The sequence below is a fragment of the Vanacampus margaritifer genome, chromosome 12 (genome assembly GCF_051991255.1).
Source record: "Vanacampus margaritifer isolate UIUO_Vmar chromosome 12, RoL_Vmar_1.0, whole genome shotgun sequence".
Lineage (NCBI taxonomy): Eukaryota > Metazoa > Chordata > Actinopteri > Syngnathiformes > Syngnathidae > Vanacampus > Vanacampus margaritifer.
In genome coordinates this window covers 13,292,485-13,310,149 of record NC_135443.1, presented here as the reverse complement: position 1 = coordinate 13,310,149, position 17,665 = coordinate 13,292,485, and the positions used below count along the sequence as shown (strand labels likewise).

The following is a 17,665-nucleotide window of genomic DNA, read 5'->3' as shown; positions in this document are numbered from 1 at the left end:
AGAAAACAATTGCATTTAAAGTAACTATCTGAGTGCTTCTATCATACAACAGCAAATTACGCTCCTAATGCAAATAAACTCAAATATATAAATGTTTACAGGCTGTTTTGGATGAAAGCTTATTGTATTGTTACTCATATTAGCAAGTTACTAACAGCCACACACTCTACCAGTTAGCTATCAACTGCTAATAAGTTCAAACATCAGCCAAAACGAACATATAAGATGCACAAAGACAGTTTTTTTTTATATTAAACACAGATATGAACGTATCAGCATGAATTTGAATTGGAACGAATCAAAATAGACATTCCGTCATTTACTACTGCACGTTACGAACTGAATGACAAACGAAGGACTAAAAACAGGAAACGGACCTTTCAAATTAAAAGCACAGGTTTCAAAATAAGATATAAGTAAACATCACAAACAAAACACATTTATTTATTTACAGGTTCTGCTTTTCTAAATACGCTGCTTGTAAGACGGGGGGTGGGGGTGGGGGGGTATTTCTGTGATTCGGCTTAACAATTCCAGGAAAGCTCAGCCACCTGGAAATCTCATGACTTCCCGAATCTAATTCCGGGCCAAACTATCAGACGGTCTGACTAGAAGCTTTCATTGAGCGGAGTAAACACTGAATGTCAAGCATGTTTGCCAGCGCCGGTGTTGAATCAGGCATTAGTACTCATGTAACGCCCGCAGTGAATTCAAGTGGCCCTGCAAAGCTCTGCTTATATTTTGTCCCCGAGACGAGAGTACATTTGCGAATTCTCAAGAGAAAGCCGGCACGGGCTGGCCTCTGTGTTGTCTATTCTCGTTGTTGTCAAATACAGTCTGCACTTTACTCCGACCATATAATAACAGATGCTAGCTGGCTGTTTTGGCGACCTGTAATTGTATCCAAAACGCTCACAGAGCAAATAAGGCAAGCTAGAGATAGAGAGAGAGAGAGAGAGAGAGAGCTAGAGAGAGCGAGAGAGAGAGAGAGAGAGCTAGAGAGAGAGAGAGAAAAAAACAGTGAAAGGCGTGACGCCCACCAGGGGAGAATCCAGAACAAAATCCCCTCTCATGTCACAGTGTGCTGCGTTGGCGGGGCGTGACCTCATCCAAAGTTTACACTCAACCGCCTCATGCTGCTTTTGTTATCTTGAAAAGTTGCAAAGCGGCACATTCCTGCTCTTAGTGGAAACGCAAAAAATGTCAGCCAGCGCAAGTTAACCGCACACGTACACGCAACTGTTCCTTTGCCAAATAAAAACACGTTTAAGAGGGAAGGTAGACTTTCACAAACGTAAGGGGTCGGCGTGTTTATAGGTCACTTGTGTGTGTGATTACTCAGCAGGCTAAGCTCGCCTTCAGCCTTTTTTTTTTTTTTTTTTTTTTTTTTAAACCGGGCTGTCGGCTAGTAAATAGCTGCGAGGAGTGTCACGGTCTTCACAGCTGATTGGCTTGACGCTCGCACGGCTCGAACGGGAAGTCGGCCCGTGCTCGGCGTCGGTCAAAGACGGTGACCAATAACGGTCGGAGCGGAACGCAGCGGTTGCAGGACACAAAGACGGAATGCGCAAGCCCGAGGGATTCGGATCCTGCCATATGAGTCACGGAGACGTTCGTTCTGCGTTGTCAGCGTGTAGGATGCTTCACAGCCATGTGGGGCATTACGTGTTATCTTAGCGTGCAGTGACCCATGTGGGAAGTACTCATTGTGACGTGAGCAGGCATAAAATATTATGTGTTAAATACATTGGATGCAAACATCAAATATCATTTAGGTACAACCGACATTACACACAAATGAGTCACCGAGTAACAGTGTTGCTCACTTCAGCCCACGGTACACTCAACCACAACAATTACCATAGTGAGAACTTTTTCTCATATTTTGCCCGTCTCGTTGTGGTAAATATGAAACCTGAACCATTATTAGTCATTATTATTCAATGCAGCGGCATTCTTTTATTGGATTTCATTCAATCAATTTGTTGCTCTGTATTTCTGTGTATTTGCGATGACAAATAAAGCCATTCCATTAAATCAGTGATTCCAGTAAACGTATAGCGTTAGCATTAGCATTAGCATGAAAGGGTGGACTGATGTGGAGTACTTGTCCATGACAATCTTTCACTATATGACAATTATATGTACGTCGACTTTTTGTGACATTTTCACTTGGTGGTATGTCTGAGATTTTTTGCTCTTGTAAAATATGTGACTCAGCTCAACAAAATGTTGGGTAACACCGTCTTTGACCATAGTGTACCAAATGTTGTGAAAATGAGCCTTACACATCTTGGGATCTACAATTGACATTCTAAAAGCAGTTGGGTCAAATAAGCCAAATTGGGTCAAAAAGCGACCAACCCAGCTTGTTGAGTACAGTCATTTCAGGACTATAAACTGCACTAGCTTAATTTGGGGAACTCTCAAGTTTGTTACACATAGAAGCCGCACATGACTTTAAGCCGCAGGTGTTTTGTTACTGCATCGGGTTCCCGCTACTTTCTGTTTTATAATGAGGGTGCAAATTGTCTCGCTCTTGTTCTGTCTCTCCTACTGTATTTTGGGTCACTTGGTTTATTTTGCTCTGCCTGACGCTCTTGCAGGGTCGAATGCAAGTGAAAAAAGTAGCGGCTTGTAGTCCAGAAATTACTGTAATTCAATTATCCAAAAAATTGGGTCCAACGAATAACCCACAAACCAACCCAAATATTGGGTTGCGCTGTGGGTTAATAATTTAATTTGACAGAATTTTTAGGGTTAAAAACCAGGTTAAAATTGGGGTTGGTTAATTTTTGACCCAACTCAATAAGGTTAATAAATTAACAATCAATGGGTTCTTTGCACAAATCCACTACTTCCTGAACTCAGTACTACTCCTTCGTTTCCTGTCTTTCATGATTGGACATTGTCGTTGTGGTTACTGAGGTCGGGCACACCTGGATTAATCAGTTTGTCCAATCATGAAAGACAGGAAACGAAGGAGTGGTACTGAGTTCAGGAAGTAGTGGATTTATGCGAAGAGCCCATTAGTTGGGTGGAAACTCCTCCCCCACAAAACAACCCCCCAAAAAACTGGGTTGTTTGTGGGTTATTAATTTAACTTGACCGAGCTTTTGGGGTTAAATAAGTAAAAAAAAAAAATAGTTTGGTTAATTTTTGCCAAAATTAACCCCAAATTTTGCGTCACACGAATAACTCACAAAGCAACCCCCCAAAAATGAGTTGGTTCATTTTGCACTCAAAACAACTGGGTTATTCGACCAACCCAAAAAGTTGGGTCAAATGAATAACCTACAAAACAACCCATAAAAATTGGGTTACTTTGTGGGTTATTGATTTAATGTGACCCGAGATCTTGGGTTAAATAACTACAAAATTTGGGCCGATTCATTTTCAACTTAGTTTGGGATATTTTTATATAAATAAATAAACACTAATCAACGTGACACATTGGAGAGAAACAAGAGGAAGGCTGCTTGCTAACGGGTTAACGGCCAACAGAAAAACTGCATGCGTGCACAAATTGACAGACTACGGTGTAAAAGTAGTAACATTGCGCCGTTGCTTCAGGGTGACACGTGAAACTCCATGTTGTGATTTTGTCATCGCTTGCACAATGTATGCAACTGTTGCTCCGGTGACAAACAATTTCACTTCCCTTTTCTTCGAACTTTGTCTAAATAAACATTGTTTGTTCCTCTTTTTCAGACGATCTCATGCCTTTTTATGCAGATGTTTTTGTTTGCCCAATATATGAGCAAGCAAACGGCTTTCAGTATGACGCCGCATGTGCACTTCTTCGCCACAATGCCAAACAGATCACAATAACAAACTTATAAACCTTCTCTTTGTGTATTTCAGTGCAGATCTGATGAGCTAACCTTACTGCCTGCGAGTATTCCTTTTTCGTGAATTATATTCTCTGGTGTGACAAGTGAGCATAATGAGGCCTCAGTGAGCGTGCAAAGCACTAGCGAGTTGCTGGCTGCTTCTCACAGGGCTGTGACAGGGCAAAAGCGCCGAGTGGAAATAATGAGTGACATATCAGCCAAAGAGCTTTTAGAAAAACACCCCTCCCTCCCTCCCTCCCTCTCCACCGTCGAGCCACGTTCCCCCCACGCCTGTCGTTTTGAAGGTCAAATGAGAAACAAGAGAAGCCAGTGCAGCCGCTCCACCTCCACCACCAACGCCACCTCCGACTGACTGGTTCAAACAGGCCCTGGGAGGAAAAAAGGGGGCAGGGGAGCGAGGCCCACTGAGCATGCCCAGTGATGAGGAATGCCGTGTGATGGCAACATGGGCTCTCCCATCTGCTGATGCATTGTACACTGCTCGCCCCAGGCCCTTTTCCATCCAGTCTAGAGAGCAGCCAGATCTATTTACCATGGAATGCACACAAAGTCGGTCGCTGACGCGCGCACACGCATGCGCAAATTGTGCATGCACAATAACAGAGGCGATGCGCAGCTCCGGCATAGGCAGGCACGCACAGGAATTTACTCATGCATGTAAAAAAAATAGTAAGGCGCAGGTTGAATGAAAGGGCTGATATATTATTCAAGGAAAATCCCATTTTACTCCAGCTGAGGGTTACAAGGCAGCGCGTTCTGCCCTCGTTGCACGCGATGCCTTTATACAAAGAAGGGGATGTTTTTTTTATGACAATGATCTAATAAAAACTGTTTTGCTTCTTCTCTTTTTTTGAAAAGTTTCTCATGCACACGCCAACCTACAAGCGCAACTGAAAGTGCGTTGCCGTGCAAGCAAGCACAGAATAACATTTTACAAGAAACGCGTCGCATACTCAACAACTGCTTTCAATAATCTTTTTGAATCAAAGGCTGGATTTTCACTACATAGTGACACAATTCAGTTTTTTTTTTGCTCTCCAGTGGCACAATTGCAAATTTGCAAAATGTGTCATGGCAGCATAAATAGACCCCCCCCCCCCAAATACTCGGAATCAGACCATTTCAACAACATATGTGGCACAAATGTGTGTTGAACTTGAAAAAAAATCTGAATATTAATGAGGTTACCTACATTTAAATGAGTGGTTGTCATCCTAGATCAACTAAACAGTGTGTAACATTTCCTATTCTTACTGCATTATTTATCTGTTATTGTTTACTTTTGTGCCGTCACTGCCGCTTGTAACACATGTAAATAGTATTAAAAAAAAAAAAAACTGATTTAGGTAATTGGGCAATACAAGTAGTGCAACAAATGATTTAGTATTGTGGTTATATACACACAATTATCACCATTGTACCTGAGCATGGCTATAAAGTTACACTGACCATGAAAGTACATGTGCTCCGTTTTCATATAACGATGTAGTACCTCCTCACTGTTATCACGACATGTTGACTACAGTTTGTAGGTTACCACAGGTCAAACTCACTGAGTGTCTTGGTCCTTTATCACAGTCATCTTGACGTCTTGAACAACTGTAGCATAAGCTCGGTGAAAATGTTGAGTGAAACTACAAATGAACAGAAATAAAACATGCATTAGCTTTTACTGATAAACACATCACGAAATGACTAGCGGCAGAGAACAGGCAAAAATGCTAACCATCGTTGTTACAAAGATAAACAAAGGCATTTTCCTGACCTTTTCATTCATTCATTCAATTGTTAGCAGCATTGCTATGCTAATACGCGGTGCTCGATGCTAGCAAATTTCAGGAAGCATAAAACACCTCCAAAACAGCTTTCTAAGCACAATTAAATTTACAGCCGTTTCTTTTTCAGGTGTATGAAAAAGAAAAACACAGGAGGAACAGTTAGGATATTCAGGCTGGCTTTCTTCAACAATTATTTCTCAGATTGAACACCGCTTATGCTACCCATAATACATTCCAACTACTGACTACATTATCAAAATAATATACAGATAAACGTATGACATTTTAGTGCAAAATACACATGAATTAGGACATTGTAAATTCAGCAGAGGTAGCAAATCCAGGTCCAGAAAGTAAAAACCCTGCCACGGTTAGGCTTTAGCTCCTTGTGCTAGCTAGCTAGCACCCTAGCAGGTATCCGAGCACCCGGGGAGCTAGCTAGGGAGCTCGCTAGCTAGCATCTGTAGCTAAAGCCAAACTGTGGGGTTTTTCTTCCTGAAATACAGAAGTATGAACTTTTTTCCTTCTTTTTTTTATTTTTTATTTTTTAAATGAAACACCTTTTAACACGTTGACTGTGATCAGAACAACCTCTGTTTGACAACTGAAAGTATCAATACGGAGTAGAACTATGTCGTGCCGAGAATGTATACAAAGCAAGCGTTTTCAAGTGTTTGTGTTTTCAAGCTCTAACACGCAAAAACAAAAAAGATCAAAACAATACTTTCATTATTTCATTTGTCTCTGGTTAAAAATGGTCTCGTTTGGACGTTAGCACCACACACGCTGAGGGTCTTTTATGTTCATTGTGGGGGGTGAGGGTGCTTTTGTGCTAAAATGCCAGAGCCAAGGAAAACCATTTTCTGGAGAATGTTGTCATCTGTCTCCAGTTTAGTAGAACACACACAGGGTGGTGGCGAGCGCTATCTGTATCACACATGCAAAGTGGGACCACATGTGTGTGTTTTGCCTTCTTATACATAATTGAAGAGGCCTGCTTTGTGTAGCCCAGCAGATGCTGACGAGGCACCCGGGGTGGCACACACTTAACTTGGGTGACAAAATGCTACAGCATGAAAAAGTGACACTGAAGGCATTTTGACGTTGAGGTCTGCTGTCGGCTATTTGATCTGGAATAATAAAATGCCGCGCATGGGCCCGAGTGAAACAGTTGCAAGCTGATGTGCTGGACGGAGCGCTCCGAAATGCTAATTCGCCGACGCCAATGGAAATCAAGGTGCCGTCTTACGTTATATGAATAATTGAGGTGTGATGTGTGTGTATGGGAAGAAATGTAATGTGTCCTTTTATTTGCAAAGTCACGTCTGCGCTCTCTGATATGATAATGAATCGCCCCCTCCAGTAATTGAGCTGCGCTTTCGAAAATCAGGCCAGGCCTTAATGGCGCGTTGTCTCGCATCAGATCAAAAAGCAAGATGAGGATGAGATGTTCTGTGACAATCAGATGACTCCCATAAAGAGTGTAGTAGGGGTGGGGGCTGTTGGCGGCCATTTTGGTCAAAAGCCTCAGAGAAAGGCAATCACAATCAAAAGACGGTCTCGCTTAAAGTCCTTGAGTTGTAACCTTCATATTTCCCACCCCCCACGTGGCCCTCAGACAGCAGCGACCGGGCCTTGCTCCGACGCGCCTCCTTTTTGGCGCCCTGCAGGCTTTCTAAATCCGGACCGCGCTCGCCACCAACTCATGTGTCTCTCCGCAACTCCCAACGACCCCCACGTGTTACATGCGAATGTTGCAGCCTGCACACGGATACATTTTAACAACCCCGTGTTCAAACGCGGCCACATGCGCTCGCCCGGCTAACGGAAGGCGGACAGCTGCAGTTCAAAGGCGAGCAACAGCTGCCTTGCATTGTCCGACACCGAGCTGACTGACATTTGAAGCTTGGCTGCCTTTTAACGCTTCTATTCTTTCTCTTGCCTTCCCTCTTATTTTCTCCCACTCGAACGTCCTCCGCCGCCAAGCGCTCACTCGCCATTCCTCTGATGTTTTGGCCATGGCTGAGGTCTGCCCGGATACCGCAACGTCTCAAATTGTCTCGCGCAGTTAGCGAGACGGTGGGGTGAGCGAGGGTAGAGTATGTTCCTTATTTGCCGCCCACAAGAGGCAGACACTCAATCCGGCCTCTTCGCTGTCAAAAAGAGCACTGGAGATATACTTGGCAATCTGTGTTTTGCATTCACACTCCACCCCTCCACCCCCCAAGCCTGCTTTTACCCTAGTGTGTGGATGTGTGTGTCTTCTAAGCCTTTCATTTCCCAGAAAGGAGTCCAGGATTTGTGAGCGGCCGCGGGCAACATCGCCAGAGAGGGATGAGTGTTTCCTGCAAATCGTTGGGGGGGGGTATGGGGGTGTGAGGTGGCGTGTGTGTGGGAGGACTGCTTCCATGAAGACACTATCCAGTAACACTTGAAAAGCGTCATCAAGGGGGAAGTGTGTTTGTTTTTTTTCCCTGCGAAAAAGCCCCAGAGACCTTCAGGGCAGTGATTGACAGTTACCTCTGTTGATATTCGCCCCGCGGGGACAGAACCCTCTCGCAACAGCTGCCGCTTCCATCTCCGCTCTGAAGCTGCTGCTAACTTCGAGATTGCTAAATATGTCCAAACTTGTCGACTTAAGCGAGCCGTGTCGTTTTTGTCTCTGGCGAGCACCCGGCGCGGCCTGATAATCCCGCTCAAGTACGCACAAAGCGAGCGTCATGACTCCCTCCTGATCCGTCTCGCCGTTGGGTGTGGACGTGCGAAGGAAGACTGACTTGACGGTGAGTTGTGCAAGATCTCAGGGCGAGGCTTGAAAGCCGAGACAACCGAAAGTGCTGATGCACTAAAAAGAGGGAGGCAGCCATTGTAGGCCAGTTGGACACAAAGCGACAAACTCAACACCCCTGCCGCATTGTGGATTTTTGAGCAATAGAGTGGGCGTGGCAAATAAAAATCAAATCATAATTTGAATGGGATGGTGTGACTGGAACTTGTGTTTCGTTTACACCGGAATTAGCGGTAGTCCATTTTCATGACAGTTACAGACTCAAACCATGCCGCCAGTTGATGCATCTTAATTTAACTCATTCACTCCCAGCCATTTTCACTGAAGCAACCCCCTTCGCTCCTGCCCATTTTACTGGATTTTGACTGATTTTGGAAGGCCCACAGACTATTGCGTTCTATTGCTATAAAAATATAGAACCTACCATAAAAAAGATTGGAGTCTCTTTTTTTATCAGGAAAAAAATGATATTTGCATTCCATTTTGCAGCAATTAGCATTAGAATATAGCTAAGTTTAATCATTATTCACATTCCTTGTGAAAACACTGGCAAAAACAGCTTGTGTTGCAACATGGCCCTGGCTGGTCTCTTATACTCTGCTGCCACCTGCTGGGCGTTTTTTGTAATAACTACCATTGCTTTAAGCCACCTCTTTATGTTAGAAGCTGCATCAAAGCCTTCTGCATGCGCTTGCATAAAAAAAAAAAAAAAAAAGTTTTTGGGTTTGAATGAGAATGCATATGTAGTTCATACACATGAAATGATACAACCTGATGTTCTTTCGACAATGCTCAGAATCTTTTCATGGCAGCCTGCAAATCTCCAGTGATTTGCCGTAAAGCAAACACAAACGCACGTGCTGATCGTGGGCCTTTTTCCTTCCAGGTTGTTTTTCCAAAGTCATTCTGAAATACTACGGTGACTTTCGATCCAATCGTTTAGAAAAGGAAGCAAAGGTACATTTCTGGCAAACAGCCGCCAGCATAGACGATTATACATAGAGCCTTCACTCAAGTAGTATTCAGTGTCATTATTACATCCATATTTCCCGGACTATAAGTCACACTTTTTTTCATAGGTTTTTCATAGCGATTTATACTCCGGAGCGACTTATACATGAAAAACCATACCGGGGTATATCATTTCAATAGGGCACTCTAGACTTACGCACAGACATCTCCTACGCCATAACAATTAAATATTTACCTCAAATGCCCCCCCCCCCCCCCCAAAGACTACAGACTACAAGCTGCAAGTAGTGAACCTTCATTGTGTTAGCATATCTTACACCTATTCAGCCTGTTCTCTAGTATTTTATCAATGTTATAACTTGCCTTCCAAGATGACGTAATGTCTGTTTTTGGTCAAGAAGTATGTAAAATTAATTACCCGCAAAAAATGCTACTTATACTCAGTATATTTTTTTCTCTACCTAATTATGCATTTTTGGCCTAGTGTGACTCCGGAGCGACTTTGTTTATCCATCCATCCCTGCATTTTCTAAACCTGTTTTTAAATATGTTTATAAGATGTGGGAAATGGCAAAACTATTTGATTTATTTATTTATCTATTAATTTTTTTAATTAATTTTTTTACAGTATATGGTCTTGATATATTGTCTCCCTCCAACTATTGCAGGTGGTTCTGGAACGTTTCCACCGTGATAAAAGCAGCCTTAAAATGTATCAGCTGTTCATTTGTTATGGTTGATGTGTTTGGGCTAATTACATAATCTTTCTCCATTGACGTCTATGTTTACAACATCGCTACTGTATTTAACCGGGTTACTTATGTCAGAACTAAAGTCACATGTACACCAACAAAGGCTATTTCGTAAGACTGTTTGGATCGAGTTGGGGTTTTGATGCGTTGCCATTACCAACAGTATTCAATCATTTTTGTAGGCCTGTGAGAACATGAAGGCGACAGGGTTGGCGTTTGCTGTGCAACTTTTTGAAAATCCCAAAAAAAGTATATCCCCGTAAATCCAGTTTTAACTACGCAAACATAGCCTCACGACCTTGTGACAGATTATAATGTATAAGAATAAAACGGCTCTTTTGGACATTTGTTGACATGACAAAGCGCAAACATATAAAAATGGGATCTCACAATGGCACCAAAATAGTTTCCCTGTAAACACTGTAAAATGGCCGTCAGTGTTGATGAGAGAGTACGTCAACAGAAATAACAACAGAAGAACATGTGTGGTTACTACTTTTACGACACCGCGACTACTGGTTCATTGGTGTTGCATGGCAAATTCGGAGCTCAAAAATACGCTGACGAATGGAATACACAAGCTGTTAGTATGCAGTCGGTAGTCGCATTACAAACAACTGGCCTCACATGCAAATTAAATTGTTTTTAGTTGGGATGCAGAAATTCAGATAACAGTATCGGCTATCAGTGCTACACACACTGATACCACATCACCGGCCTGACATTTATAAATGAATTGCATTTTCATCACAGTTGCAAGAGGTCTAGAAAAAAAGTGGTATCGGTGCATCCCTCGTTTTTTAATCATTTCCCCATGTTTACCAAAAGAAAAAAAAACAATCCTGTTTTCACTTGATCAGTGTTGCGTAAGGCACCCTAAAAACAAACAACATTCAGAAATCCGATGTCAATGAGGACAGGGCCTGAACTCATCGGGGGATGTGGACAGTGAGCGGCAAAGGGTCAGATAACCCACGGAGAAAAGCGAGGGTGGGGTGATCTATTCCAGTAGAGAGAGAAAGGTCACAGTGTAAGCTGATAAAGGCGGGAGGCAGCGCTTCAGGCCAGCTAGTCAGCTGACGCCTGCAGCTGTGTTTGGAACATCAATATGAGCCTTGTTCAGCCGCAAAGCCGCCCACCCCCACTCGGCATCCCCTCACGCCGCTCGTCCCTCCTCTCTTCCTCTCACACTATTTCCTTTTTACCCGGCTCTGATTTATGAAAGTAGGGCATGTGCCCATAACTGCTGCATCAAGGAACATGGCTGAGCCTCCAGAGGCACGAAAGCTCTGTTTACATCAGCCCAGACAACTGCAGCGCGTTGCACAATCGCCACAGGCAAGCCCGGTTATATAAAGCCTGGGCTCCATTGTTTTTGTTTTTCTGCTTTGGCCACCTGTAATTCCGGCGTTTTGAGCTTTGGCATGCAACTTCTTTTCCTGAGCACAAGCTCCAGGTGTCAAATTTCTCATTTCCCAGGCCGCTGTTTTGTTTGGATCAAACAGCAGGGTAAAGGTTGCAGGAAATTCAATAGACGTTGTTTTTTTTCCCCCTCCCCATGTTGTTTTCTGCTATGTCACTCACGCACTGGATTTCAGTGGGCTTTGTGTTGGCTTTTTTATTGTGGAGGAGTACTGGAGCATGAGGATCATATAACAAAGACGGCGAGCAAGCGCGGTGACTTGAGCCTGCGAGCATGTTTGGGGGATGACAATTAGTCCCACGCGGAGCGGCAACGCACGTCATGGCCTGCGTTTCCATGGCAACAAATCAGCACGCTCGGGTGGTAAGGGACAAAAATGTGTGTTATTAATGAGCACCAGAGGAAGCGTTTGAGCCGGCGCGCTAACACAATGTGCTGGGGTGACATAATCAAGTGTTGACAATTAATGAGTCTTTGTACATGTGCCCAGTAAAAGCATACCGTCACACTTTTGTTAATCTTTCATGATGTGACTCACTGGGTGTAGCCCGTCCTTCAAAGAATCTGACAAACATGACCAGCTGCTAAAAATACAGGTCGAGCCGACTTTAATGGACGCGAGCCACAAGTCCAACATAAACAACGGTGAAAAACCTTGGGAACGTTCACGCCAACCTTCCTTGTTCATGTGCTAAAACTGTGCTGACTCAACATGGGGCCGCTGAGTGCAGCTGCATTCCGGAGCCTCCTGGACGACAAGGACGCGCTCACATTTTGAGCCAGGGGGCTTCAACGCCGAAGTGTTCTCGATATTTCTCTGTTTGCTCATGAATCACGGGCAAGCACGGTGCCCTCGCTGTGCTGCTGCTGGAGGCGGGGTCAGCGCGGCCATACACAACACCACTGCAATTATTACTTGGAATTTCAGGGGAAAGAATTAGACGACGCTCGTTTATATTTTTCCATACCTGACCAGTGGAGTTGACTGCATCGTGGGCAGGTGGTTGCTGTTTGAACACAATAGTGTTTCCATCTATGTCTTCTAATCAGAAGAATAGAAAATTGCCATTAATTTCATATAATGTTAAGCGAAAATGCTATATAGGTCTTTCTTTAAACTTATTTGCCATTCATTTTTTTAGGGACATTTTATGTATTAACAGTACTAATGGTATCTGTACTGGTATCGGTGACGACTATTTTGGCAAATACAAGACTATACACAAAGATGAGAACACCAAATATTTATCAAACTTTACTCAATTACTCGGCTCCTCCATCAATACCTCGAAATGGGTAATTGGAGGAAGCCTTTAAGAGGAGTTATAATTGAGCCCTTTGAAATCTGCCTAGCAACGGGTGCACACCTAACATAGATGACTGTTGTGGTTTGGAGCCACGTGCATGTTTTTTTTTTTTTTTTTCGTGTAAAAAAAGGTCACTGCTCACTAGTATCAAGAGAAAGAGGGAAACCAAATACATTTTCAATATAAGGCAATAGTTGTAACACACTTTTTTTTGTTATTATCCAATGCGCTATTTTCACCTTGAGCTCGCTCCCCTTTTGTTCGCCATCTTTGTACAAGCCGTCCTATCCTTGGCTCGCCATATTCCTACTCACTTCCTTCAGTGCCCACGCTTCTCGCCTCCTCTCTTCATATCTCAGCTGTTACTTGGCAACATGGTCCCAGCTGGAACAGAAGTAGCCATGTTGCCATGGCAACAGAACACACACACACACACACGCAGACGTGGCAAACACTTTTTTTTTTTTTAGAAGCGCCATGCACATGAAAGTCAAGTGTGTATTGGGATTCAAAAAGAACATCCAGAATGAGCGCTTATTATAATCCACTGCTTCTATCTAAAATGGGTACAGCTGATTTGATTTGGGAAATTTCTGAAGGTCGACTGATGGATTTTGCACACTAATTCGTCACTGTGATTGAGCATCCGCTCAGCCGAATAAAGCTACCTTCCAATATATTTGTCATTCATCCATGGCATCCTGCGCTGACAATTCCAATTCTAAGCACTCACAAGCTGAGTGCTCAGTTCTGGGAAGCAGACCTCTTGTCTCCGCGCCCTGAGTAACACTGCATCTGTCGTCATAGCAACCGTATCCATCATCTGCAGGGGATCAATTGATTCATTATTGAGTGAGGCGTAGCCCCCTTCTCTGCTTCCAGTTCACGTCTACTTACTCCGTCTTCCAGCATCCATTATTGAAGTGAAAGCCTGCCCACTCGCTGGGATGGAAAAGAAAAAGCTGTCAGGTCTCCCTTGTGGAAATATAATTCATATCATGCATTTTCCCTGGAAAGCATTTCTGTTGTTGCCTTAGAGAACAGACTATCTATATCTCTCTCTAAATATATATATATATATATATATATATATATATATATATATATATATATATATATATACATATATTGAATGTGCTGCACAGATGAGACAAATTAGCGCAAGTGTAAAATGACACAGGTAGCCATGTTAAAACATCGCTCAACTATTAACCGCTGCAGGGGAAGACATGGTTTGATGCAATTATATCTTTCTTAATGCACTTCATGCTACAGCATGAACAGGCGTCAGCGTATGTGCAGAGGCCCACTTTGCACGGAAGAGGAAAAGACAAATGTATATTATTGGAAAATGTGTGCTAAATGGATGATGTCAGCTCTTTGCACTTTGACATTTTAATGTGCTCTCTGAGGGAATTACATCATTAGCTCTCCTTTCCGTGCCTGGCTCAATGATGGGAAACCTCCTAATGGATGTCAAAAATGTTGTCCCAATGGAAGAATAGTGTGCGTGGTGGGGGTGGGGGGGTTGGTGGGCTTTCACCGAGCTTCATCGAGAGATGCCTTGCTCTCACTTAGCATCATCAGCTGGACTAAAAGCCTTCATTGAGCATCTCTACACTAACTCCGTCTGCATTGAAACCAAGTGGAATCTTTTCCAGCTGACAACCTCGCACAATCCCATGTGTAATGACTTGTGTTAATTGTTTCATGCATTTATAATTACACGGGCATATTGAATTGGCAGCAAGTGTGCGGTCTCAACTTTTTCAATTAGAAAAGCTGTTGGCCGCAGAATACACTTTAGAAATGACCGACTCATTAATCACCAGAGTGTGTGTGTGTAAATTAAAAGCTGAAAGAATGCGGCCTTTATGAATGAAGCTAAACAGTGAAGCGCTTATGAAGAGCATCCTCCAAAAGTTATATAACATGGAGTGCAGCCAATCAAAACTCAGTTCAAATCCTCATTGTGTGTGTTTTGCACAATTAGATATTGTTTTTTCTTGGGTCTTTTCGTTTTGTTTTTGGTAATCGATAGATGAGAAACTTTTAACTCATTCACTGCCATTGACGGCTATTGACGTCAAAAATTCATTTGAACTATTTCTATTAGTTTTACATTTTTTCCACATTTGTTAACAAGAGTATAAAAACCTAGAATTTTTTTATTGTACATTTAGAACAGATATAAAATTTGTGATTAATTGTAAGTTAACTATTGAAGTCATGCAATTAATTAAAATAAAAAAATGTAATCGTCTGACACCCCTAATTTTTAATAATCTTTTTTTTCCAATCGTTAACTCACAAGTAATCACAATTTTTATATCTGTTCTAAATGTACAATAATTTTTATTTTTTTATTTTTATAGGTTTTCATACTCTTGTTAACAAAAGTGGGGGGGGGGGGGGGGAAGTGAAACTAATGGAAACAGTTCAAATGAATTTTTGACTTCTATAGACGTCAGTGGCAGTGAATGTACACATATTTAATAATGTATTTTTTCCTTCTTTGAACCACTTCTTGAGAAGTAAAGGTGTAATTACCAATTCAACATATTACGTTCGTCTTTGGAGGTTCCATTCATGAAATGTGCTCGGTCTGAAGCAGCAACATAATCCCAATTTGTACACAAGTCGGAACCTGCCAGTGAGTTGTCAATAATGAAGGCAAAGGAGCAACACTTTTATTATAATTCCAGTAAATACTTGTATGAAAAATATTAAAAGGGATTTCAACCCAGAACATTTTATTTTTTTTATATATTTTTTTTACAATAAATGTTTTATGCAACCCCACTAGTCTAAATATGGTATTCTAGTTAATATTGCGTTTGTGGAATATGAGTTAAGCAGCAAAATCCAGACGTTTTTATCCATCTCAGGGGGCGGCCATTTTGGCACTTGCTGTCGAGTGAAAATGACATCATAGTTGCTCAGGTAACAACTAATCACAGCGCAGCTTCAGAAAACAGGTGAGCTCTGATTGGTCGTTGCCCTAGCCCTGAGCAACTGTGATGTCATTTTTAGTCGACAGAAAGTGGCAAAATGGCTGCCTCCTGAGATGGATAAAAACAGCTGGATACTGCTTCATAACTTATATTCCACAAATGAAATTTTAATCAGAATGGCATGTTTAGACTAATGAGGTCACATATAATATATTGTCAATAAATGTTTAAGGTTGACTTCCAAAGTATGACTACAACTGAGCGGAACGGAGTTTGTAATCTCAAAACATAAATCAGAAACCTCTAACTGAGGACCCCCTTTATTGCATTTTTCATGTCAGGGAAAAAAAACAAGATGTGGATATATTTGCAAAGAAAAAAAAAAGCTATATGCGAATAAACGCGTTGCTTTGAAAACAAGCACGGGTTGCTCATATCGTCGGCGTGCAATCATCACAGATTCCGCAAATAGACCGCAAGCAAAGAAGGAAGCAGATCAAAGCGTGCTGTAAAATAGGTCAAATGGTGGATATTCATGTTCTCCAACCCCACTGGGAACATGTTACTGTCAATAGAAAAAAATATCAAACAGTGGGGACAGAAATGTGATGGAATGAGGGCTGAAAATGTTTCTTCAACTTGTGCACGCACGCTGCCAATGTCGCTGCCTGACGCCCCGAGGGGGATTTTGGTGGCGAGTGAGAAGCGGGGCTGAAGGATCGGAAAGAGCAGCTTAGGTTCACTGAACAATCGCAAGCCTGACCGCCATTTCAATTGGATCGGGGCTCCAAATGAAATCATATTTCCAGCAGGACACAAAGGGTCCCACGAAGTGCCGTATAGTTATAGCATGAGAATGAGATGTAGCACACGATGTCCCTCTCTATTCTCCGCATCATCCTCTTGACGACTTTCATTTGAGGGGCAAAGCTTGACTTGTTATTATCTCACTGCCTACGAGAGCCTGTAATCTCCATCCCCAGTTTGTTGAGAAAAGCAGATTTAATGTGACAAATCCAAGGCCCCAAATGACAAATAAATCAGGAATTTTCTGTGTTAAGTACCACTCACTGGGAACGACACACAGGAGGGGCGGGGCATATCTATTTCACTCCGCTTCTGCGCTCTGCTTCCGTTACGACATGTATTAGCGTCACCCAGAATGACCCACAAACTAATAGTCAAATTGATTTCATTTAACATTGATGCAGGAGGTTCCAGAGAGAAAAAAACAACAACCAGTGCTTTCATACCCCTTGTGACACACATATCATCCTTATGTTACATAAGCAAGCAGAATCCTGCACGGCCGTCCTATAAACAGCGCGCATGAATGAATAACATGAAACGAGTGGGGGCCGATAAGCCGCCCCCTGGTTGCGTGCTGGCCTCACATTCAAATGGAGCTTTCGCGCGGGGAATTGATGAGGCACACGGCTCAAAGCTAAAGTCTTCAAAGGCTGCGCTTCCACAAGATGCAAGGCGTCCAACCCGCTTTGTAGTTCCTAGGTGAACTAGCGAGTGGGTTGCAGTTTGCCAGGCAGCACGGGAAGACAATACAAAGCAACAAGTTCCTCCAAGGTTACATCTCCAGCAAAAAAGGAGAAGAAAAGTGGCTTTCCTCCACTTGATTCCTCCCCCCCCCCAGAATTATCGAAGCAGTGGGAGTGGGGGAACGTTTCATTCGCGTTCCAAGGTTACGGTCTCCTTCATCGCTCCCGTAAAAACAAAGCTGGTGTGGGTGAAAGAGAGACGAGCCGAGGGAGAGTGACACACGGAGATAAGGAGATGATGGTATAATAGCGCAAGTTTCATCACAGTCAAACGCAGGCGGAGG

General features: G+C 42.8%; 1 long non-coding RNA gene across 1 annotated transcript; it reads right to left on the bottom strand.

Moving 5' to 3' along the window:
- Positions 1 to 12,432: 12,432 nt before the first annotated feature.
- LOC144061053 (uncharacterized) lies at positions 12,433 to 17,665 on the bottom strand. Its single transcript, XR_013296071.1, has 4 exons — positions 17,223 to 17,665; positions 13,772 to 13,816; positions 13,114 to 13,697; positions 12,433 to 12,609 (listed from the first exon to the last, which is right to left on the bottom strand). It is a non-coding gene; the product is annotated as an uncharacterized LOC144061053 (long non-coding RNA).